This window comes from Pan paniscus, chromosome 13 (genome assembly GCF_029289425.2).
Source record: "Pan paniscus chromosome 13, NHGRI_mPanPan1-v2.0_pri, whole genome shotgun sequence".
NCBI classification, from domain to species: Eukaryota; Metazoa; Chordata; class Mammalia; order Primates; family Hominidae; genus Pan; species Pan paniscus.
Genome location: NC_073262.2, coordinates 69,004,157 through 69,028,584, shown reverse-complemented (window position 1 = coordinate 69,028,584; position 24,428 = coordinate 69,004,157). Strand labels below are relative to the sequence as shown.

Here is a 24,428-nt window from a genome sequence, read left to right as displayed (position 1 = left end):
TCCTTTGATTTCTTCCCTTGGTGGAAATTTCCTGTTTCTCTTTGAGAAAGATAATTCAACCCTGTTTCCATTGTTCTTCCTCCCAGGCTGCTGTAGGAAAGCGCACGCACACACTCCACACAAAATGAATTTTTAAAAAATTTATTTTCACAGTCGCTCCTACCAGCCTGATATTCAGAACCCATATGACTGATGGCATATTCAGATAATCGGGTCCCAGGTCTGGAAAAGCAGCCTTTTCCCCACGTTTCTTTCCCCACCTAGGACCTCCTCTGAGTCTTCACTGCATCTTCGAAAGAAAATGTATTATTTGCTTGCCTGGAAGACGCTGCAATTCAATTGATTTTATATATACATATATATAAAGAAAACAGAAAACATAGCCTAGATACCGGTCTTGAGCGTCACCGCCCCACTCGCGGTTGTGAGCAAAGCCCTACGGAAGAAACCAATTCCCAGCCTAGACTCTTCAGAGCCCAAGGTCGGGGAGGCGCTGGCCTGGCGGTGTTGTCTGGCTCCCCAGCCACTGCCCCAGACTCAGGGCTTTGCCATTGGTCCCCACCTCCTCTGCTCCGGAGTTTTTCTCCAGCTCCCCACCAAGCCACACAAAGTGACTTCTCGGAAACGTTAGCCGATTCTGCTGAGCAGGAAAGGAGGAAAGGGATGATGGGGGCGGGGGTGAGATAAGGGAAGGGCTCTTCTGGCTGCTGGACACACACACACACACACACACACACTCTCAAACACACACACGCCCCACCCAATGGGTGGCCGTGGATGGCAGGTCGTGCAACCCCCTCCTCCGCCTTCTATTAGCGCATGGTGCAGAGGCTACAGCGTCGCCACCACCGCGCCCCTAGCTGGGTCCCCTCCCTGCGCCGCCGCAGGAGTGGAGAGAGGGAGGGAGGGAGGGAGGAAGCAAGGGGTGGGGACCCGGGCGCGCTGGGAGGAGTGGAGGAGGCAAAGCGGCGCAGCTGCCCTCGGGGAGGCGGGGCTGCTACCTCCACGGGCGCGCCCTGGCAGGAGGGGCGCAGTCTGCTTGCAGGCGGTCGCCAGCGCTCCAGCGGCGGCTGTCGGCTTTCCAATTCCGCCAGCTCGGCTGAGGCTGGGCTAGCCTGGGTGCCAGTGGCTGCTAGCGGCAGGCGTCCCCTAAGCAACAGGAGCCCAAAGAAAAAGAAGCAGCCCTGAGAGAGCGCCGGGGAAAGAGAGGCCCGCGCCCTCTCCTGGAGCCAGATTCTGCAGGTGCACTGGGTGGGGATGATCGGCAGGCTAGGTTGCAAGTAAGTGCCTTTTCTTTTGCTGCTTCTGTGGGGAGGGGAGGAGAAGCCCTCGGTGTTTCGCCCGTTCTCGCCTCAACCGCCACACCCACCTGTGTCTATTTTCACATCTCGGTTCTGGAACCCTGTATTACGCCACCTGGAAAGAAGAGAGGGGAGAAGCTTGACCGGGTGGTTCCAGCAATGGGAGGAAGAAGGGCTGGAAGCGTAGTTATTTCGATAGCTGGGCAGCTCCTGTGCGGTTTTGACTCTGTGGGTTTGCTGCCAGGTTCTGAAACTGTGGAAAGGAAGGGTAGCAATGCCTGGTGGTTTACTGTCTTTTATTTCTGTTTACGCTAGCAGAGTTGTTAGACGGACTTCAATTCAAGGGGCAGCTCACGTTTTTTACGAGCAAAAAGCATGTGCTGTATTTCCCGTCTGCAAAGCTGAGCGTGCAGAACCAGCTTAGCAGATACAACCTGTGGGGACAGAAAAGAACCCCGCACCCCTTAAGAGCACACAAACACAAATAATTGACAGGACAGCTCTGCCCCTATTTCTCAGCGCAGATTATTTATTTATTTTTTTCGAATAAGCACTTTATAGTGAAATTCAGAAAAGATGCAGAATCCTTTTAACTTTTTATCTAATTCAACTTGGGAAACTCATTTACTTTTAGGAAAAAATGGATATTTTCGTGCCTTATATTCAAGACAAAAATCAGAACAAGAAACTAGAAACATTAATGCCAGTTTTTGTGATTATAGTAAACATTTCACTCATTATTTTAGTTTTTTTTTAAGTTGGAGCGTTCATAGATTATATCTACTCTGATGTTGAGAGCAATTTACATGAGAAACTTAGGGGAGTTTTTAAGAAGCTAGTGTCAGTAAGATAAAAGCCAAATCAAAGTAAGCTTTCAAGGAAGTGATAGCTTGTCAGTTACTGAATAGGAAGTCAGTGTTGGGAAGTTCAGTTCTTTTCAGAAACATATTTATTATTCTTTTCTATTTCTTCTTCCCTGTAGACAAGATAAAGATTTTCTTTCTCTTTCTTTCCTTGTTATTTAAATATATTTTGTAATTTTTGCTTTAACATCAATATAAACCTATTTTATATAAACTGCAAACCAAATCCAATTATTAAACTATTCATTTTATTGCAAATTCTTCAGATTTTTTCCACTATTTAAAAAAGTTTATAATTTTTTCTTATAATTATGGTGAGATTTTTAAAAAATTATTGATTAGTTTGAAAGCTAGTCTTATCTGATCCCTGTGTTGCAAATTTTCGTGATTGTTAGACTAGCTTATCAACAACTAAACTCTAGACAGAATATGGTATTTGATGTAAAGAAGAATGTGCCCTCTATTTAGGCAACTGATAGTTTGGCTTAAGACAAGTTTTTTAAAATTTTGTAGAGGTTTAAAAAGAGGTTTCCTTAAGTAAGCCACTGTGCAGTTGTGGGACTCAGTGATGTGTTTTTACAGTGACTGGATATATGATATGCCTTGATTTCTATGGTGCAGGGCTGGGCTCACAGAGTACCTGATGCTTCTACAGAAGAAAGATGAGTCAGGTCTGGCTCTCTGCCAGAAGCATCTTGGGCCTCCTTTCCCCTAGGGCCTGCATATAATCATGGGAGCCCTTCTGTGGTAATGCTTCTATGTTTTTACTACCTGTTGCTGTGCTGAGTTTCAGAAGCAAAATAGATAAACAAATAAATAAATTCAGAAGAGCAATCAGTAGGGTTCTGTTTATTTAATATAATCAACCCACTTTCTCTGTGGCAAGGAAAAAAGTAGAATTTTTCATTTTACGTGAATAATAAAATCTATTTTTTATCCAATTTCTATTCCTATTAGTTATGCAAAAGAGTGTGAAGTGCTAGAAGGATTTATATGGTACTTTTCTAAGACAAGTCATGATCTTGTAAAAGAGCTTAAAGTTTATTGATGTAAATGGAACATTCTAGATGTCATAATGATAATAATTTATGACATTCCCTAAAACTCTGTCTCAGATTCTTTCCTCCCATCTTCATTATCTGAATAAATGCCTTCACCATCCAAGTATTGAAATCACCTTTGATTGCTCTCTTCCTTATTACTCCATTTCAGCCCTTTCCAGCCTGTAAGTAGATCTATCAATCTTATCTCCTAAACTTATTTCTATTTCATCATACGTCTCAGATGCCTCTCATTCACCCTCTTTTCTGTATCTACACGGCCACCAAATTAGTTCAGGTCATCATCATAATTTACTTGGAATCCTGCCACAGCCTCCATATCAATCTCTCCACTTCTGTAATTTTCTCCCCTGCAATTCATTCTCTATACAAAGCAATACCATCCTGTCTCCCCTAACAAACATTGGCTCACAACTGCATTTAAAAAAAAAAAAGAGGAAGAAGAAGAGGAGAAGAAGAAATAAACACGGCAACACAGAGACCAATTAGCAACAACAGTAAATGCCTTTCCTCAGCATATGGTTTACTCTCTGTTCTGTCCCTTCTCTCCAACCTCACCAGAACCTATTCTCTTCTCATTAAGGTGCTCCTACCCAGGTCGTGGCTAAAACACATGAAACAATAGCACTCTTTAAGGCCTTTTCAAATGCTGTTCCCAATGCCTGAACTCTATGCGTGCTTACTCCTTCTTAAACTTTAAATCTCAACTCGAGGTTTTTTGTTTTGGAAAGATCATTTTTGATCATCTTGTCAAAAGTAGGTTGTCCAGTGTTGGTCTTGATGTTGGAACCTTGTTTCTTTCATACTGCTTGTTACAGCATGCAGGTATTTTGTGAATTTGCATACCAAATACTCCAAGGGAACCCAGACTATGTCTTCATTGTTGACTTAGCTTCCAGAATAGTGCCTGGCATCAAGTAGTAGGGGGTTCGTAGATATTTATATAAATAATAAAATACAAAAATATGGATTCTTCCAGAATAAAGCATATTAACCCTGGAAACATGAATTTTGTGATTCTATTTTTTATTTGTCAAGCATTTAGTATTTTTACAATATCATGGTATGATTTTCAGGAGGTAAAATTAAAATATCCTGAGATGTATTCTCTCTTTTATCAGTGTAGGTGATAATGTACTTAAAGGTAAGTAATTTGTAATGCATTCTTAGAAAGGCAGTGACCACAAATGTATTAAAATATATTTTAAGAAAAAAACTGGATTGCATAAACTAATATGGTTATAAGTGACTCCAAATCTAAAATGATAACCTTGTTAGGTTTAAATCTGTATCATCTAACAGAAATTTGAGGGCCAGTCAATAGTCACTGACTATGAATTTAAAATATTCTTTTAAAATAAACATAGATGCTTATGTGAGCTCAGTTGATAGAAATGTAGTCAGATGAGGCGGAGGCCATGTTAGGTTTCCACACGGTCTAAATTGATGTTTGCCCCAGGTACAAAGGGCACATTATCCAAATATTTGAAGCATTCTCTAAGGAAGGTTCAGAGAGGCAATGTGGGCTTATCCATGAAGACCCATCACTGTTATTAGAGTGGAAGTAAGGACTGCAAACTTCATGCTCATAAATGATTGTGTCATTTTCATACTAGAATTTTACCACACACACACTCACACTCACACACACACACACACACACTTTGTATGGTGATTTGCCTCCCCCCTTTATTTTTCCAGACTATGCTTAAAGATATTAAACAAACAACTAGTTTTGCTATTAACATTTGGTTGAAAATTTAGCTTTCAGTTAGGTGACAAACTGATTAATGATTTTTTTATGTAGCAAATGGCCAGCCACAGATTTTTGGTAAATAATTTGGTTACCACATTACATCTTGAAGGACTAAATTATTTCATTAATTGTTAGCAGGGATTTTTAAAAATTTGCTCTGAAGAGGGCATATTGTGGATGTTGTATTGGAGGGCATCTGTGTACTAATTGAAGATGGTCCTTCATATTACACATCACAAATTAGCTAATTTATTCTTTACAGAAGTATTATGACATCTTCCTTTAGAACTGTGTAGAGTTAGATTACCACTTAAGAGGCAAGGTCATATTAAAATAGATATTATAAAATTGTATAAAATATTTTATATGAGGATTTATGAGAGCATCCAGAGAATGTGGGTAGAATACTTTTGTGGAATATGAGATAACAATTTTGGTGTCCTGCCATTCTAAAAAATGAAATTTCTTCATTGAAGGTATCACTTACCCTTTCCTCTCTGCATTGCTGGAAGGAAATGGCTTTAGGCAAAAGAGAAAGCCATCAGCTCTTGGCAGCTAAAGGTGGAATGAAGTTTGGAGGAATGAAACCCTTCTGGGTGGTGAGGAAAAATGCCAGGCCATGATAAAGTGGGGAGGGAAGAGGGGAATGCCTTGAACAGTGCCAGTAAGCATAATCTGCCACAGACAAATTTGAATTGACATATGTAGAACTGAATTATTCTATATCTTTTTAGTTCTATAGAGAAAACCGTTCTTTCCACATCTCTTTTTAAAATAACAACTTACTGTAAGCAAAAAACGTGTCGTTATTGTTTCTTTTTTTTTATTATACTTTAAGTTTTAGGGTACATGTGCACATTGTGCAGGTTAGTTACATATGTATACATGTGCCATGCTGGTGCGCTGCACCCACTAACTCGTCATCTAGCATTAGGTATATCTCCCAATGCTATCCCTCCCCCCTCCCCACCACAGTCCCCAGAGTGTGATATTCCCCTTCCTGTGTCCATGTGATCTCATTGTTCAATTCCCACCTATGAGTGAGAATATGCGGTGTTTGGTTTTTTGTTCTTGCGATAGTTTATTGTTTCTTTAACACAGGAGATGAACTATCTTTAGATTTTTTAAAGTGATATAACATGGAGCCAAAAATGCCATATATTACTGTTGAAACCTAACGTTACTTTAACTGTAATTTCCTTGCTATTCATTTTATGATTTCCTTTTGTTATGTCAAGTGTTGGAGACTGCTATTACTGATCATAAATTTCTTTAAAATGTCTCCTTGGATTTTTTACAAAGCTTTCTGAATCATTTATCAAAATACAATAAAGCTCTAATTGCACCTAGGATTGTTCACTTGGAAATTTAGAAAGAGTGTGTACATTTACAATTAAGTTAGCAGCCTGCCCTGCAATGAATGCCCTTTTTCTTTTTTTTTTCCTTCTTCTCTCCTATATCTCATCTTCCAAATGTTTGATATGTATGCCAGTAAGGCAAATTTTACTTCACTTTTAGGTCAAACTATTAGTGCAAATAATTGGAAAATTGGGCCTCTAAAGAAAGATAAATAAGATTAGAAGCATGCATTAAAATATAAGTATTAAAAACATTCCCATAAGATTTTTAATAAAAATTTTATGTGCTATATGCACACCTAGACTCCCTGTATTATCTGATTTTTAAAGATTCTTTTGTTTTTTTATTTTTTATTTTTTTGAGACGGAGTCTCGCTCTGTCACCCAGGCTGGAGTGCAGTGGCGCGATCTTGGCTCACTGCAAGCTCTGCATCCTGGGTTCACACCATTCTCCTGCCTCAGCCTCCGAGTAGCTGGGACTACAGGCGCCCACCACCATGCCCGGCTAATGTTTTTGTATTTTTAGTAGAGACGGAGTTTCACCATGTTAGCCAGGATGGTCTCAATCTCCTGACCTCGTGATCCGCCCGCCTCGGCCTCCCAAAGTGCTGGGATTCCAGGCATGAGCCACCGTGCTCAGCCCATTATCTGATTATTATTATTATTATTATTATTATTATTATTTTAACTGGGGGTAATTTCACTGGATGTGGTATCTGTCAACTTTTACTAGTTGCTCCTACACTATATGTTTTTAAATCCAATGTAATTATTTTAAAAATATGTCATCTTCTTGAGAGTCTATACTTTAGAATTTGAGAAAAGAAGTAAATGTAGATATTCAAATCCATGCAGATGAGTAAAACAGGGAAAAATGAGAAAAATGTTTCATGATAGTAAAATATTATGTCAGGCACAGCTGGTCACCCCTGCAATCCCATCACTTTGGGAGGCCGAGGCTGGAGGATTGCTTGAGCCAGGAGTTCTAGATCAGCCTGGGCAATAAAAGGAAAATGTTTCTACAAAAAAATTAAAATTTATATTTCATATATTGATTTAAACTCTACTAAATGACTATTCTTTCAAGTCCAATAAACAGGGTATCTTTTAGGGCTCAGAGTAAAGACAATTTATTAAGGACATTTTGAATAGGATGAATTAAATGCTTTATTGGTAAGTGATGCCTTTATCTGAGTGATTCCTTCTAGGTAAATATTATGGGACCAATCTTTGTAAATGATCTTTTCATGGAACAAAATATTATAAAGTTGAAGTGATGAATTTGTTTCCCTCTTAAGAAAATATGTATTCTTGTTACCCCATGTACAAACTTGGCTCATGGTAATTCAGGTAGGAAAAACAGAAGTGGCCTACTCAGGGATCAACTGGGAATAAGGTTCTTATAATCCCATGAGATCAGCTGACAGACTTTTAGGAATGAACACTTGTAGAACAGCTAGGCAGAGAAGTGCCTTTCAAAATTTATATTACATCTCTACTATATTTCAGACTGTAAAATATTTTTATAAAGTGTTAAAAGTACAGATAAATAAATTTGAGTTCAAATTAGTATAGTGAAAGGAAGTTTATTTTTCCCAAATATTTCCTTTACTCAGTATGTGGTCTTAGTCAAATATTAATTTCTTAAATATTGCTTTCCTGTAAATTAGTAGTATTTACTTCTAAGGACTATATTATATATTATATAGAGAGTATATTATATATTAGGAGATATATATGTATATACATCATAATTTGTTTTTTCCAAAACAGCCACTTTAGTGTCTTATACATGATAAGTAGATATGAGTAGATGTTCAATAATGGTATCTAGACATTTAATAACTTAGAATATTATAATCAAAATGCACTTTTTTTTTTGAGACCGAGTTTCACTCTTGTTGCCCAGGCTGGAGTGCAATGGTACGATCTTGGCTCACTGCAACCTCCGCCTCCCAGATTCAAACAATTCTCCTGCCTCAGCCTCCCAAGTAGCCGGGATTACAGGCATGAGCCACCACGCCTGGCTAATTTTGTATTTTTAGTAGAGATAGGATTGCACCAGGTTGGCCAGGCTGGTCTTGAACTCCTGAGTTCAGGTGATCTGCCCGCCTAGGCCCCCCAAAGTGCTGGGATTATAGGCATGAGCCACTATGCCCAGCCTCTTTTTTTTTTTTTTTTTTAATTAAGTTTCAAGGTACATTTGCAGGATGTGCAGGTTTTTTACATAGGTAAAGGTGTGCCGGTTTCACTCTGTTGCCCAGGCTGGAGTGCAGTGGTACGATGGTGGCTCACTGCAACCTCTGCCTCCCAGATTCAAGTGATTCTCCTGCCTCAGCCTCCCAAGTAGCTGGGATTACAGGCATGTACCACCATGCCCGGCTAATTTTGCAGTTTTAGTAGAGATGGGGTTTCACCATGTTGGCCAGACTAGTCTCGAATTCCTGACCTCAGGTGATCTGCCCACCTCGGCCTTCTAAAGTGTTGGGATTACAGGTGTGAGCCACTGTGCAAGGCCAGCAATTATGCTGTTATAAGGAAAAATACATAAGGAAAAGTTTACATCTTGCTAACATTACTGATAATATTAATGTAACAGTCTTATGGATGGACGTCTCCTTAATGCTAACTGAGCAGTTTGTTAAGGGATTTTCATATGCTCCGTTTAAATCCTCATGACCACCATTTGAGGTGAGAACACTAAGGCTCAGAAATTACCTAACCTTTCCAAAGACTCACAATGGTTACTAAACTTGAATAACATACACATTTCTTTTATAGGAAAGAAATCTTATATATTCCAAGAATACGTTTGCACATACCCCACACAGATATACCTGGTGGTTACACTACCAAGCATTCTATCAAATATGTTTAACCCTTAATGGAGCTAAAATAAAATTACATTTGCAATCAAACATACTAAATCATGTAATTACAGATAATAGAAAACAACAAAAAAAGAAAGATGGAAGACTGTTTCAATTTTCTTCTTGGATACCAATTCCTGAGGGGTATATTGTGTTAAGTCAAAATAGAGATTTTGGTGGAAGTTTGAAGACATCATGAAAAGAGTACCTATGCATTTAAAGTGTTTTTGAAGTTGTTTTATAGGTTGAATGACTTCACTTTCCTGGTCTAGGAGTATTATTGCACTACTGTGACTTGACTTTGCTATGATTCGCATATTTTGTTTTAACATATAAAAAACTGAAATGGGAAAAAGGCCTTCCCCAAGGTAGAAAAGATTTGAAAAAAGAGGAATGGTGTAATTAAAAGGGAAATATGTATAAAATGTCTAGGGTGGGCCAGGCGCGGTGGCTTACGCCTGTAATCCAGCACTTTGGAAGGCTGAGGCAGGTGGATCACTTGAGGTCAGGAGTTCTAGACCAGCCTGGTCAACATAGTGAAACCCCATCTCTACTAAAAAAAATACAAAAACTATCCAGGCATGGTGGCCAGCACCTGTAGTCCCAGCTTCTCGGGAGGCTGAGGCAGGAGAATTGCCTGAACCTGGGAGATGGAGGTTGCAGTGAGCTGAGATCGAGCCACTGCACTCCTGCCTGGGCAACAGAGCAAGACTCAGTCTCAAGAAAAAAAATAAAAAAAATGTCTAGGATGAAGTTTATTCTGAAATGGAGAAGAAACAGGGAATGAAGCTACACACATTGAGATCCTGGAGGTAGCAGATGGAGAAGTATGAAAAGCAAAGTGATCTTGTGCAGGATAAGATGACGGTGTTCATTGGAAGTATTTATATATCTTGGAAAATAAAAATTTAGATATTCTATATTGGAGGAGTACAAATATTTAGAGCATCACAAATTGATACACACAAATGAAACCTAAATCACAGTACTTATTGTCACGAAGACTCAATTATCTATGTCAGTTAAATTGTCTAACATCAGTAATGCAAGAAGTTGACTTTTAAGGGTTTTAAAACATTTTTGGAAAACTAATTTATTTTACATTATGTTTATAATAATTTTTGCACGCAATTTTTTAAAATATCTATTATCCACTTAGATACTGTACTTTGGGATATAAAAACCATGGGAAATTTGGCCCTTGAGTTCTATGATACATCTCAATCTATTTTAGTGATTTGTGGATTGGTAGCTTATCCTCTAGACTAAGTGGTTAAGGTTTTATCAGCACTGCAATGAGATAATCATCTCACACCTGTTAAGATGGCTGTTATAAAAAAGTGAAAGGTGTTGTTGAGAATGTGAAGAAAATGAAAGCATTGTCCACTGTTGGTGGGAATGTATAATAGTGTAGCTGCTATGGAAAATAATATGGAAGTTCCTCAAAAAATTAAAAATAGAACTACCATATGATCCAGCAATTGAAATCAGGATCTCAAAGAGATATATGCACTTCTGTGTTTACTGCAGCATTATTCACAATAGCAAAAATATGAAAACAACCCAAATGATCATCAACAGATAAAAGAGTAAAGAAAATGTGGTCTGTATATAAAATAGAATATTATCTAGCCTTAAAAAAAGAAGGAAATCTTACTATTTGTGACAGCATGCATGGACCTAGAAGAGACATGCTAAGTGAAATAAGTAAAGGGACACGAAAACTTTTGACAGTGACAGATATGCTTAACAGGTAGACTGGCAGATAAGAAAAAACAAAGTTAAAGCTGAAATTTCCAATTGATTTATCTTAGCCTAGGGATTAATCATTAGATCCGGTGTAGTTGGCCTCCAAAATGTGTAGGTCAGGAGTTGGCATCCAAGTTGGTATTGGTGCCATTGAGGTTTGCAGGGAGGGAAGACCTGGCAGAGATCCCAAGGGCAGTGGTAAGCGGCTGCTGAGTCCCTCCAGGCCAGTTCCAAGAACTCGCAACCTCACTCCTCTCAGCATTTATACTCTTCCTGGAATTTAAAAGCAATTCCTTCTTTCCTTCCCTCTTTCTTTTTTCCCTCTCTTCCTTCTTCATAAAGTTTTATTGTAGACATCAGATATAGCAATGAACAACACAAGGAGATGTGACGCCAATTTTAAGAGATAATGAATACATAAATATTCGCCACTATCCATCATTGTACCATAAGATATGCTGTGAAAAACAATAAAACAGGACAGAGAATTGAGAGAAGGAGGTATTATTTAAAATGGTCTGAAAAATTTTATACAGGGTATTTGAGTAGAGACATGAAGTAAATGAAAAAGTAAGGGAGCTAGCTAAACAACTGAAGAATCATTCTAGTCACAAAAAGCAGCAATTGCAAAAGCCCTAAGGCATATTTGATGTATTTAAGGAGAAGCAAGAAAACCAGCGTGGTTGAAATACAGAGAGCAAGGTTGAAAGCAGAAGATGAGGGTTTTTCTTGATTTTGTAGGGATTACTAAACTGCGTCGAGGGCTGCGTGATAAACCAATGCTAAAATTACCAGCATGGGTACAACTTTGGAAAGGGATGAGTGTGCTCTTTTTTAACTGGATCTCTTTCTGGACATGGGTAACATAAAACCAGAAAAAAATATTTGAGAAGTTTCTAATTTCTATACAAAAATAATGTTTTTGTCTTTTTTTGTGATTTAGATGTAAATGTATATGTACATGCATGTATATGTATTTATGTATTGATTTACTATTTATGTATATGTAAATGTATTTATATTTAAATGTCCTATATTCTCTTCCTGTCTGTAATGGATTGGATTCTTGGAACCTCTTACTATTTGGGGCAGGGGGCAGGGCTAATAAGACAAAGATTACAATTGAGAGTAACTTTAAATGTTTGCATTTTGGAAACTTAAACAATGGTGGGAGTATAGTAATACTTTGTATATTTCGGTCAATTTTTATGTTTATTATATGATTATTTCTCATGAAATAGTGGTACTGCATAGATATGAATGACTACTGCCTAGCAAAACAGATACCAAGGAGACACTGCATGTTGTCAGGGTTGACCGGTTGCTAACTGCTGTGATTTTGTTCTCTTACTGACTCTTTCTGCCTTACAGATCTCAAAACACGCTAGTGAATTTAAAAATATATATTTTGGTAAAATATATATAACAAAATTTACCATTTTAACCATTTCAAATGTACAATTTAGAGGTATTAAGCACATTCATGTTGTACACGATCACCACCATCCATCTTCAGAACATTTTCATCATTCCAAACAAAAACTCGGTAACTATTAAACAATGACTCCACACTCCTCTCTTCCCCTATCACCCAGTAACCACTGTTCTACTTTCTTTATGAATGTGACTATTCTAGGTACCTCATGTAAGTGGAACCCTATAGCATTTGTCTTTTCATGTCTGGCTTATTTCACTTAGCATAATGTTTTCAAGGTTCATCCGGGTCGTAGCATATATCAGAATTTTATTCATTTTTAAGGCTGTGTAGTATTTTGTTGTGCATGTATACACATTTTGTTTATCTGTTCATCTGTTGATAGACATTTGGGTTGTTTTCACTTTTTGGCTACTGTGATTAGTGCTGCTTTGAACATTGGTGTACAGATAACTACATGAGTCCCTTCTATTAATTGTTTAGGATGTATACCCTAAAGTAGAATTGCTGGATCATGTGATATTTCTGTTTAATTTTTTGAGGAACCACCACAGTGTTTTCCACAGCAGCTGCGCTATTTTATATTCCTATCAGCAATGCACAAAGGTTACAATTTCTCCACACCCTTGTCAATGTTTCTTTTCCTTTTTTTTTTTTTTTAAACAATAACCATCCGACCAAGTGTGAAGTGATATTTTATTGTGGTTTTGATTTGCATTTCTCAAATGATCGGTGATGTTGAGCATCTTTCCATGTACTGATTGACCTTTCTTTGGAGAAATGTCTTTTCAAATCCTCTGTTCATTTTTAATCTGCTTGTTTATTTTTTGTTGAGGAGTAGGAATTTTTTACATATTGCCAATGTTAATCCCTTATCAGATATATGATTTGCAATTATTTTCTCCCATCATATGGATTGCCTTTTCACTTTCTAGTAGTGTTCTTTGATGCACAACAGTTTCAATTTTGACAAAATCCAATTCAGCTCTTTGTTTTCTTTTGTTGACCATGCTTTTGGTTCCATGTCCATGTGCCAAATCTAATGTCTCGAAGATTTTTCCCTATGATATTTTCTTAGAAATTTACAGTTCTAACTCTGACGTTTAGGTCTGTGATTCATTGGTGATTTTTTAAAAATTCCTATATAATTCGTAGACTCTAAGAGAGTTTCCAGCTTTCCCATACCCATTGTCCCCAGAGATCTGGTTTTTAGTCTGAATGTGCCTTACTCTGAACATGTGCCTTCCATTTCAAGAACTCCCATTTCATTTTGTTTTGTTCTGTTTTTTCTTTTATACCATTATTAAAATTTTTGAGTTGTTGTATAAATATACTAGCAATTTAGGAGAATTCCTGGTGGGAAAGAATATCCTTGCCTAGCTAGTTAATGAATTTAGGGACCCTTCATTTTCTAATCCTAGATATGATTAAATCAAACAAGGATTCATTGCGCTGTAGTTGTAATCCACACAGACCATTTTACAAGGCTTTGCACAGAGAAGGTGCTTAATACTTGAGTAAGCAAATTGAATTAATGAGTAAGAAAGAAAAGCTATCTTGTTTTCTCAACGGTCAAGTAGATCAATGATTTCTACTATTTAGAATCTTAGATTTATTTTAATAAAGCAAGTTCAAAAATCTCTCTCCGTTAATTTTTAGTAAAGTCACTTATTTTTCACTCAGTTTTGTTAAAGTGTTTTCAGAAGAGTTTGTTACTGAAACCTGAAGTTTTAAGGTTAGTGTTTATACCACAGATATTTCTTGTTTTTAGACAATCCTTGTGGAGGTTAAGTCCCCTAGGCAATACCTTTTCCCACTGGGGAGTTACAAGCAAATGAAAAATGGTGACTATTTATGGAAACTCCAGGTCACTAAGCAAATTTTGCATTTTCATGAAAATATGACATATGGACATTTAAAAAAATGAACAGGTCAATTCATCAATTAGAATAATAAAAAGAAGTCTGTAAATAAAAGTTAAGCACCTTTGTCATTGAATTTTTGTGAACCGTTTTTGCCTAAGCACTTGCTTTATCTCAGAATCCAAGCCTCCTGGTCAAAGTTATATTCCTAATAAATTTAAAAATAATAATTTAATAATTTTAATTCCTTCTGGAATATAAATTTGATCAGGAGTCTTGGATTCTGAGATAAAGCAAATGTTTAGGCAAAACACTTCCTTCTGGAATATAAATTTGAGGAAGGATAGGAATTATTTTCTTCCTATTCATTTGTGATCCTGTGATCGCTATCTAATTTGGAATATTCTTCATGACTCCAATCCTGTTTATATCTGTGAGGTTCTGAAAATTCTGCCCCCAAATGGCAGAAAGTAAGAAATACTATCACACATTTAATTCACCCTTAAAAAAATAGCCATACCCTTTATCTTTGAATATATTTTTAACAACAACAACAGAAAGAGAATGCATTTTAAACAATATCACATGAGTTTCATCATATTCCCAGATTATGGTGAGGGTTACTAGATACCTTGCCATAATCACAGCCTTTAGTTCCAAGAGAGAGCAGAGAAATAAGAAACACAGGAAGTCATGTCTTTGAACATGTTAGTTTGCAAAAGGTTTGTTAGTAAACTCATGTTATTTATACCGTAGTACTTTACCATCTCCAGATAAATTTCCACTAAATAAACTGTTCCTTTAGACTCCTAAAACCAGATTACCCCCTTCCTTTGCTAATATAGATCCTCAAACAATGTCTTCATCAAAAATCTTATGAGTAGATGTCACTAGTTTTGACAATGTCCACAAATGTTCCAAAGAATACTTTGGCATGCATGCTTCTTAACTCACTTATTTTGATATTGAATTAAAGGGCTTTTAACAATTCCTGCCCCATCAGGAATATTTCATCAGCAGCTGTTACTGTGCTTGGATTTTGCCTTCTTGAATGAATACCTAGTCTTTTCTCACTTTAGCATTAAGTCCTGGAGCATCCGCTGCTAATGAAAAATCCTCTGACCCATGCTAGAGCATTTTCATTTTTTAAAAAAAACAATGTTCCTTGTATCTTGCTGGCTATTGCCTAAGCTCATTATTTTAAACTTTTGCATAATTCTGCTCAGTCCTAGAGGGTCATCATTACTGTCAATGATTAAACTTTTATGCACTTGCCACATTTATTATTTTCTTACTTTCGGTCATTTTATTATTTTTCTTTGGTTCCCATGATATTCCAATGTTTTTGTTATTAAATCTTTCAACATCCTCGGTGCGTTCAGTATATTCACATTTATCAAACCTGATGGATTTAAGAATTTATATAACCTTGAAAGCAAGGCCCACATCCTGTAGACACTGAATAAACTAATGAACTTTGTATTGGCAGGACTAAAATGGCTGTGTGTGGCATATATTGCCACCTGTTGGTAGAAGGCAATGTAGTCTTGGTTTTGCTATAAGCATACATTTTAGTCTTTAAAATATTCTGAGTTGAAAGCTCCTTAAGAAGAAAATGTTTTGTATATGCAATACAAAATCTTTTCTATTATAAAGTAAGCAAATATATTCTCGTTCCTAAGAACATTAGCTTTAGGTATGCAAAATCAACTTAGAAGAAAGTTGCTAAAATCACTAATAATAACAGTTACAATGTATTGTGCACTGAAAGTGTAACAGGAAATGTGGTAAGTTATTAAAATTCAGTGTCTAATTTTTTCCACTAAAATAACCTTATAGGATTATCATTTTCAGCTCTGGTTTGCTATATAAGAACTGAGCATTAGAGAAGTTAATTAAATTCCCCAAGGACATAAGCTAGTAAGCAGTAGAGATGGGATGTGAACCCATGTCTCTCTCACTCTGGAGCCATGAATTTAACAACTGGGTTATGCTGTCTTACTATTTTACTGCAGATCTATATTTTAAATTAAAGCCATAAACATGTTTGGCAAGATAAAACATAGGTAACAAATATACTCCACATAAGATTTTCGTAAGGTTTTGTGTTTATTGGCCAACTCATGGCTTATTATTTAAAAATTTCAGTCTTTATAGGGAAGAAGGATAATAATCTTGCTGTTATTTATTTAGCCTAGGCTCTGTGGTAGGCACTTTACCAAAACCATTTCTATTCTACATGATAACTTTATAAGACAGATATATTTCTCTCTTTCATTTATGGGGAATTTGCATAATGCTGCAGAGCTAATTATATGGAATAAACAGGAAATTCAAACCTAAGTCTGCCTGGTGCCAAAGTTATTACTATGCACTTTCTCCTAAATCATGTTGATGTTTTGAGGGAAGTGGATACATGTATAATAATATTGGAAATACGTTTTCTCTCTAATTATTTAAATAAGGGTATAGAACCTGTTCTGCAGCCATAAGTCTGTGATAATTTTGTGCTCTCAATAAAGTCTTAACTAACAGAGAGATGGGATTTAACGTGAACTAAGAAGTATTTTCTGTCTTCCTTTATACATGCTGTATAGATAAGACTTTATGAATTTTTTATTAAAATGTTCAGATATGCCAGCAAATGTTGACACTAATCTTAAGTTTTCCCAGGGTAATACACTTCTTAAGATTATAAACTTTCATTTCTGGTTTTTTTTTTTTTTTTTTTTTTGAGACAGAGTTTCGCTCTTGTTGCCCAGGCTGGAGTGCAATGGCCCGATCTCAGCTCACTGCAATCCACCTCCCGGGTTCAAGCAGTTCTCCTGCCTCAGCCTCCTGAGTAGCTGGGATTACAGGCATGCGCCACCATGACCAGCTAATTTTGTATTTTTAGTAGAGACGGGGTTTCTCCATGTTGGTCAGGCTGGTCTTGAATTCCTGACCTCAGGTGATCCGCCTGCCTCGGCCTCCCAAAGTGCTGGGAATATAGGCGTGAGCCACCACGCCCGGCAAACTTTCATTTCTTATCAACTTGAGGAATACTATATTTTAAAAGGCTATACATAAGACTAACTTCTATCTTAATAATAAAATAATAAATATAATATAAATGATTATTACAGGGTATTATGAAATACCCAAATCACAATATTTTAATAATCATAGAATTTAGAAATAAGTCCCTATCAGTTGTCTGAATGTAAAATTATCGCATATACAGCTTAATTTGTTTTGCATACCAGTTGTTCAACTACTATAAAATGCCATAAAATTGAATGATTTTAGGACACGAAATATTGAACTACTCTTGTTGAAGTTATTAAACTGATTTGCCATCTACCAAATTAAGCATTTCTAAGAAATAATAATTATTTTAAGAATTTATTTACATGATTAACATAATGTTACTTATGAAGGATGCAATGGTAAGATTTCAGCAATCAGGCAAGTATTTAATGAAAAGTATTTGGTTTCATATATATTGTATTTGATTTCATATATATTGATACACTTAACATTAGAGGCTCTAAAATGAGTAGCCAGCCTGCCTGTTTTTCTTGTGATATTATACTTGGCATACTTTGTTTTTATAATCTAAAGAAGAGGTATTAAAAAAGGAGTCAGAGTGCTTACCATTGGCAATTCCTTTTAACCTTTTAATTTATGAAGACATTGCAATCCCAATGAAAATAAAAATAGAAATTTTCCCATTTGGAATTAGATAATCTGAATCTAGTTGGGAAATTGTACACACATAAAAGAGTAATATCTAATAGCACCAACCCTAATACATAATGTTATTTTATGCAAATAGGGTAATTAAAATAGTATGGTGGCCTAAATAGATAGTTCATTGGAAGAAAATATGATATCCAGAAATAGACATAGTTACATATGAGAATTATAAAGGTAGCATCTTAAATAGGTTGAAAGAAATATTATTTAATAGTTATCATTGGGACACCTGGGTAGTCATGTGGATAAAGATAAATTCAGATTACTGCTTTGCCACCTAACCCAAGATACATTTTAGTGGAATCAAATATTTAAAATAACATACAAACCACAAAACTGCTAGAAGAAAACATGTGAAGGTTTTGTTTTCTTTTTTCTTTTCACCTGAGATGGATAATATGTCAATGTCATTACAAGGTTTGAGGGAGGAATATCTCACATATGCATGTGAAAACCCAGTCATCACACTTATGAAGTACTTGAAGTAGAAATTATTTTCTAAGATAATATAAAACACAGGAGCCACTGGAGAAAGGATTGGTGAATTCAATTTAATTAAAATGTAGATGCTTTTAAAAGATAAACTACCATAAACCAAAAGAAACAAAAACAGCAAACTTACAAAAATATTTGTATTATATACCACAGAAAAAAAGCTAATTTTATTATTTTGTTAAGAGTTCCTAAATTAATAAAACACTGATAGTCTATTAAAAAAGTGGACAAGACTACATACAGACAGAGCACAGAAAAAAAAAGCACAAATAGCATCTGAGGATATGAAAAGATCCCTGACCTCACTCACAAAAGAAAATGCAAACTAAAATGATAAGAATTAAGAAGTTTTCGGCCGGGTGTGGTGGCTCATGTTTGTGATCCCAGCACTTTGGGAAGCTGAGATGGGTGGATCACCTGAGGTCAGGAGTTGGAGACCAGCCTGGCCAACATGGTGAAAACCTGTCTCTACTAAAGGTACAAAAATTAGCCGGGTGTGGTGGTGGGCACCTCTAATCCGAGCTACTCAGGAGGCTGAGGCAGGAGAACTGCTTGAACCCAGGTGGCAGATGTTGCAGTGAGCCGAGATCGCGCCAAGGCACTCCAGCCTGGGCAATGAGAGAGCGACTCCGTCTCAAAATAAATAAATAAATAAATAAATAAATAAAAGTTTTATTCCCCACTTATTAGGATCACAAAGATGAAAAAAAAATTTATGAAATACTTTATTGAAGGTATGTGCAAACAATCCCTGACACATTGTTTGGGGAGAGCATGGATTGATAGGCCTTTATGAAGGAGTTACCAATATACCAATAACCTCCTTGGTAGCTTCAAAAGGTGGCATCTTTCCCTGTTTGGTATTGGAGACCCAATACAAGAAATGGGAAAGTGAGCATCAAGCAATGCAAGCTTTATTCGATGGCCAAAGAATGGAGAAGTGCAAGTATGGCGCACAAGCTAACTTCTTGACTAGTGAGGAGTGAGGAAATTGAAATAGAAAGTATATCTAATGAAGAAGTTGGTCATTAAGAGTGAGGGGAGGAATGTTCATGTCTTTTCCAGAAATAGGTGGTGAACTTCTTAGAACCAGAGTGCCGCCTTCCTTTTTGTCCTTTTATGGCTTCTTCTGATCATTGTCATGGCGATTATCAACTGTCATGGCACTGGTGGGGGTGTCATTTAGCATGAAAATGAGATTATAATAATGCCTGAGGTCTTCTTGAAGTCCTTTAGTCAGCTATCTTGGTTCTAAGCAATCTCAGCTGCTCTGGTTACAAATGGAACATTTTACCTGTTTCTTAAAGATAAGCAGAGTTAGGGTAGGGTAGAAATTCAGCTATGGCCCTGTAGGCATTACACTAGGTAACAAAACAGAATTCGGCAATATTTTATTATGGCAAATTAAAAACGCACATACAATTATGACTCAGCAATTTCACTCTGAAGCATTTGTCTTACAAATAAAATACCATACTGTGAAACTATTCAAGAGAATGTCCTCATTTATAAGTGAGAGCTAAATGATGAGAACACATGGACACATAGGTGGGAACAACACACACTGGGGCCCATTGGAGGGTGGAGGGTGGCAGGAGGGAGGGGATCAGGAAAAATAACTAATTAGTACTTGGCTTAAGACCTTGGTGATGAAATAAGATGTAGAACAAAACCCTGTAACGCAAGTTTACCTGTGTAACAAACCTGTGCATGTACCCCTGAACTTAAAATAAAAGTTACAAAAAGAAAAGAGCCCACAGAAGAGTAGGTTAAAAAAAGAAAAAAAACTAATCATGAGAAGATAATTATTGTAGCTTTGGGAAACAACCTAAATGTTCTACAGTGTGGGAATGACTAAATAATTTGGGTACAGCTGTACAATAGGACTTTATGAAGCTGCTATAAAAAGAAGTAGCTTTATACATACTGATACAGAAAGATTTCCAAGTCTGATTTTTAAGTGACGAAGGAAGGTATGAAACAATGTTTATATAGGATATTATTTGCATGAAAAGAAAAATGAGTAGATGTATACATGCTGATAAAACCACATGGATGGATACACAAGGGGTTGGTACTGTGGTTGTCCACAGGGGAGCAATTTGGATGGCTGGGAAACATTGGAGAGTGAGAGAATTATTTTTCATTATACATACTTTTGAGTTTTGTGGCTAAATTTATTCTTCAAAAATAAATATAAGAATGCTATTTATGGGGAAAAAATGGGAGTCATAAACCTGCAATTTGGACCTAACTTTTCAACTTAAAAATGTTCTGTTCTTGGAGTTACTAACTGCTCTGATGCTTAGGATGATAATCAAATAATAGTTCCTCTAAAATATGTCTGGAATGAACTTGAATGAATGAATGAATGTTTTTTGCAAACCGTTATGTGTGTAAAAATGTAGAGTGTTAATATAAGGTTTATTTAGAATAGAGTCATCTGCATTAAAGAAACTTCGTTATACAAAAATCTAAATAAAAAAATGTTGTACAGTAGCTCTGAGGAGGTGGAAGACCCAAACACTGAGAAAAGAGAAGAGGCAGAGGCTGAGCGGGATAGTTCAGTTTGAGGTAAAGAAGCAGCCTCACCCAACCTCAGACAAGACTCCAGGGACTGTGTGAAAAACCTCATTTTGGCCAGGCGCGGTGGCTCACGCCTGTAATCCCAGCACTTTGGGAGGCCAAGGCGGGCAGATCACAAGGTCAAGAGATCAAGACCATCCTGGCCAACATGGTGAAACCCTGTCTCTACTAAAAAAACAAAAATTAGCTGGGCGTGGTGGCACGCACCTATAGTCCCAGCTACTCAGGAGGCTGAGGCAGGAGAATCACTTGAACCCAGGAGGCAGAGGTTACAGTGAGCTGAGATCATGCCACTGCACTCCAGACTGAGACTCTGTCAAAAAAAAAAAATCTCATTTCTAGGCCTATGTTTGCCAGAAATAGGTCATGAAAATAAAACTGCCCTCCCAATGGGAAAACATATATATGCACAAAAAGGCAAATATTTTTAATGTTAAAGTTACTGCATAATTCCTTTAAAGAGTAATTATATATTTCTATTCATTTTTGAAAAACAGTTTTAGTAAAGACAAAGTTAAAAGATGACAAACTGGCAAAAGAAAAAAAAGAAATTTTTGTGAAAAGGTATCAATATCCTTAGCGTGTGCACACACACCCACACACACACACAATCCCTTAGCAAAGAAGAAAATAATGAATATTTCAATAGAAAAAAGATCAAGAGACTAAAGACACTGACCAAAGAAGAACTAGAAATGTTTCACGAAATTTGCATTTTAGATAAAAACGTTTTAAATATCAAATTATGAAGTTTTTTTAAATGACTATACTTAACATTGTGGGAAAATATATGCTTGCATGTTGCTAAAAATGGTATACATTTTTATAGCCTTTCTGGAAACATTTTGTCAGTAGGTATATATATATAAAAGAAGACAGGTTGGGTGTGGTGGCTCATGCCTGTTATCCCAGTGCTGCCAAGAGGCAGAGGTTGCAGTGATGGAGTGAGCCAAGATCATATCACTGCACTCCAGCCTGGGTGACAGAGAGAGACTCCATTAAAAAAAAAAATTAGCCAGACATAGTGGTGCACACCTGTAGTCCTAGCTACTTGGGAGGCTGAGGTGGGAAGAACACTTGAGCCCATGAGTTTGGAGGTTGCAGTCAGCTATGATTGCACCACAGCCTGGGTAACAGTAGGAGACCTTGTCTCTTTAAAAAAAAAAAAAATCAGTAATTTTCTCGGAATAGGTTAATTTTATTTATTTATTTTCTATGCTTTTCAGTTTTCTAAATTTTCTCCCAATGAAAATTTTGCTATATTTATATTCAACCATATTAATAACCCCAAATTAGTCATATGTGCAACTTTCTGCAAATAAATGTGTCTTGGATTTAATGGAAATGAAATCTTTTCAGTTTAGCTTCTCCCTGTTATTTGCGTACAAGCTTCAAACTGCATAAACTATTTTAATGGAAAAAATTAAGTTAGGATTAATCAACCATCTAGGATTGTATCTGTGCCTAGGTTTCTAAAACAATTAAATACTTGATCGCTTTGTTGGATGTTCAAAGATTTGGCAATTCGTCCTTAAATATATGTTTCAAATAAAATATCTACAATTTTAAGGTGCTTAAGTACTGGTGAACATGTCAAAATGTGCCTAATGTATTTTTAAGTTCTGCTGTGAACTTAAAAACTTTGGGATTTGTGTAAATTAGAGAATTTTAAACTTTAGTTGGTGTCCACCATATTGTCCCCCTTTTCATCCATCTGACCAAACTTTTAACCTTCCTGTTTATGGCTGGGGAAAAAAAAAAGCTACTTTTAATTAAACCTAAGCAGATAGTGTTGTTTTTAAATTGTATTTCGATGTCACTAAAATGGGGAAACAGGTTGTAATAGCAGAATCTTTATATTTTTTGCACATATCAGCCTCCATAAAAGGGTGGAAATTGCTTTGTTTTTCAATGTTTTAATTTTTTAAATGAGGAGAAAAAGAACAATTGAGAGTGCCATAAATTAAAGATAGCGTTTCTGATGTAAAATCAATGATAGTTATGGATTATTGTAAATGTTTGAAGATGCTCTTGGAACACTGAAAAATCTTAGAAAATTTTGTTAAATAATAATTAAAATTGTCTTAAATTAGTGTGACATCTATGTTAAAGGCAATATAATTAGATAGCGTGCTTCTTCAAGTACTTGGGTTAGGAGAAGTATTTCACCATCTTCATTCATCAAGCATTTAACAATTTTATATGATGTGCCAGATATCATGTTATACCTTGGTGATAATACATGCCTAAGACAAATTTCCTGTCTATGAAGTTTGGAATCTAGTTGAAGGAGACAGGCGTGATGAAAGAAATAAAGCACTGTAGAAGTAGGATAAAAATCTGCATTTAGGAGACTGCTGGCAGCTCAAAGCAGACTGGAGATATGGGAGAAAGAGAAGCTGATGAAGGGTTGAATTTAAATTTGAGGGAAGGAAGGAGGCAAAGTCAGATCTTTTCATACAAGAGGTATTGAGCCAAATATTACAAAGCAAGTAATCAGGTGATCAGGATAGTTGAAACTGTTCAGATAAAGGGAACACTATGAGGATGCAGAAATCATCTAGCTGACCTTTGGGGAAATTAAACGTAGAATAATGTAGCTGGAATGTAGACTGCAAATAGGGAAACAGAAGAGGCTGTCAGCATCAGGTTAGTAAAACCTTCTATGACAGACCAAAGACATGACAGGTTATTCTGTACATAGTGGGGAGCTGTAGATTATAATTTTTTTTTTTTAGTCATGGGAAGATTATCAAATTTCCTATTGCAGAGAAAGGGTCTCTTGTTCATTGAATGAATATTACATAATTTATTCAAACTTGTTTGGTGTTATGCAACTAAATGTTTTAAGGCATTTTTTTTGTAGCACAGCTCTTTTTTCTCTTTTTTTTTTTTGGAAACAGGGACTCACTATTTTTGTATTTTTGAAGGGAAGGGGTTTCATCATGTTGGTCAGGCTGGACTTGAACTCCTGACCTCAAGTGATCTGCCCACTTCGGCCTCCCAAAATGCTGGGATTACAGACATTAGCCACCATGCCCGGAAAGCACAGATCTTTTTTCAAAAGAAATTTGTGATGTTTTAATAAGAAAGAAATTAAAAAAAAAAAAACAGATACAGTGGAAAGATATCGATCCTGGAACTTTTAAATCTTGGTTTAGAGAAAACAGTTTATTATTTGAACAACTTCAAACACTCAAGTTAAAAAGCACTAACAAGGCACATCTCACTTGCACAAAAATGATACCAATTATCAATTGTTGGTGGCAACAGAATGGAGCAGCACAGAAATCTGGAGACCCGTTTTCAGTTGAATGCTCATAGTTCTAAAATAGGCTCTGATTTGGAATTCCT

General features: G+C 36.5%; 1 protein-coding gene and 1 non-coding gene across 2 annotated transcripts in view; one reads left to right on the top strand and one right to left on the bottom strand.

Annotated features, from left to right (window-relative positions):
- Positions 1–208: 208 nt before the first annotated feature.
- The window catches only part of SCN9A (sodium voltage-gated channel alpha subunit 9), a 177,528-nt gene continuing 153,308 nt past the window's right edge, over positions 209–24,428 (top strand). Inside the window, exon 1 of the mRNA XM_055108703.2 lies at positions 209–1,280. The gene's annotated coding sequence lies outside the window, so the exon portion shown is untranslated. The remainder of the gene's footprint in view (positions 1,281–24,428) is intronic.
- On the bottom strand, positions 18,377–18,480 carry LOC112439215 (small nucleolar RNA U13). Its single transcript, XR_003027509.1, has one exon. It is a non-coding gene; the product is annotated as a small nucleolar RNA U13 (small nucleolar RNA).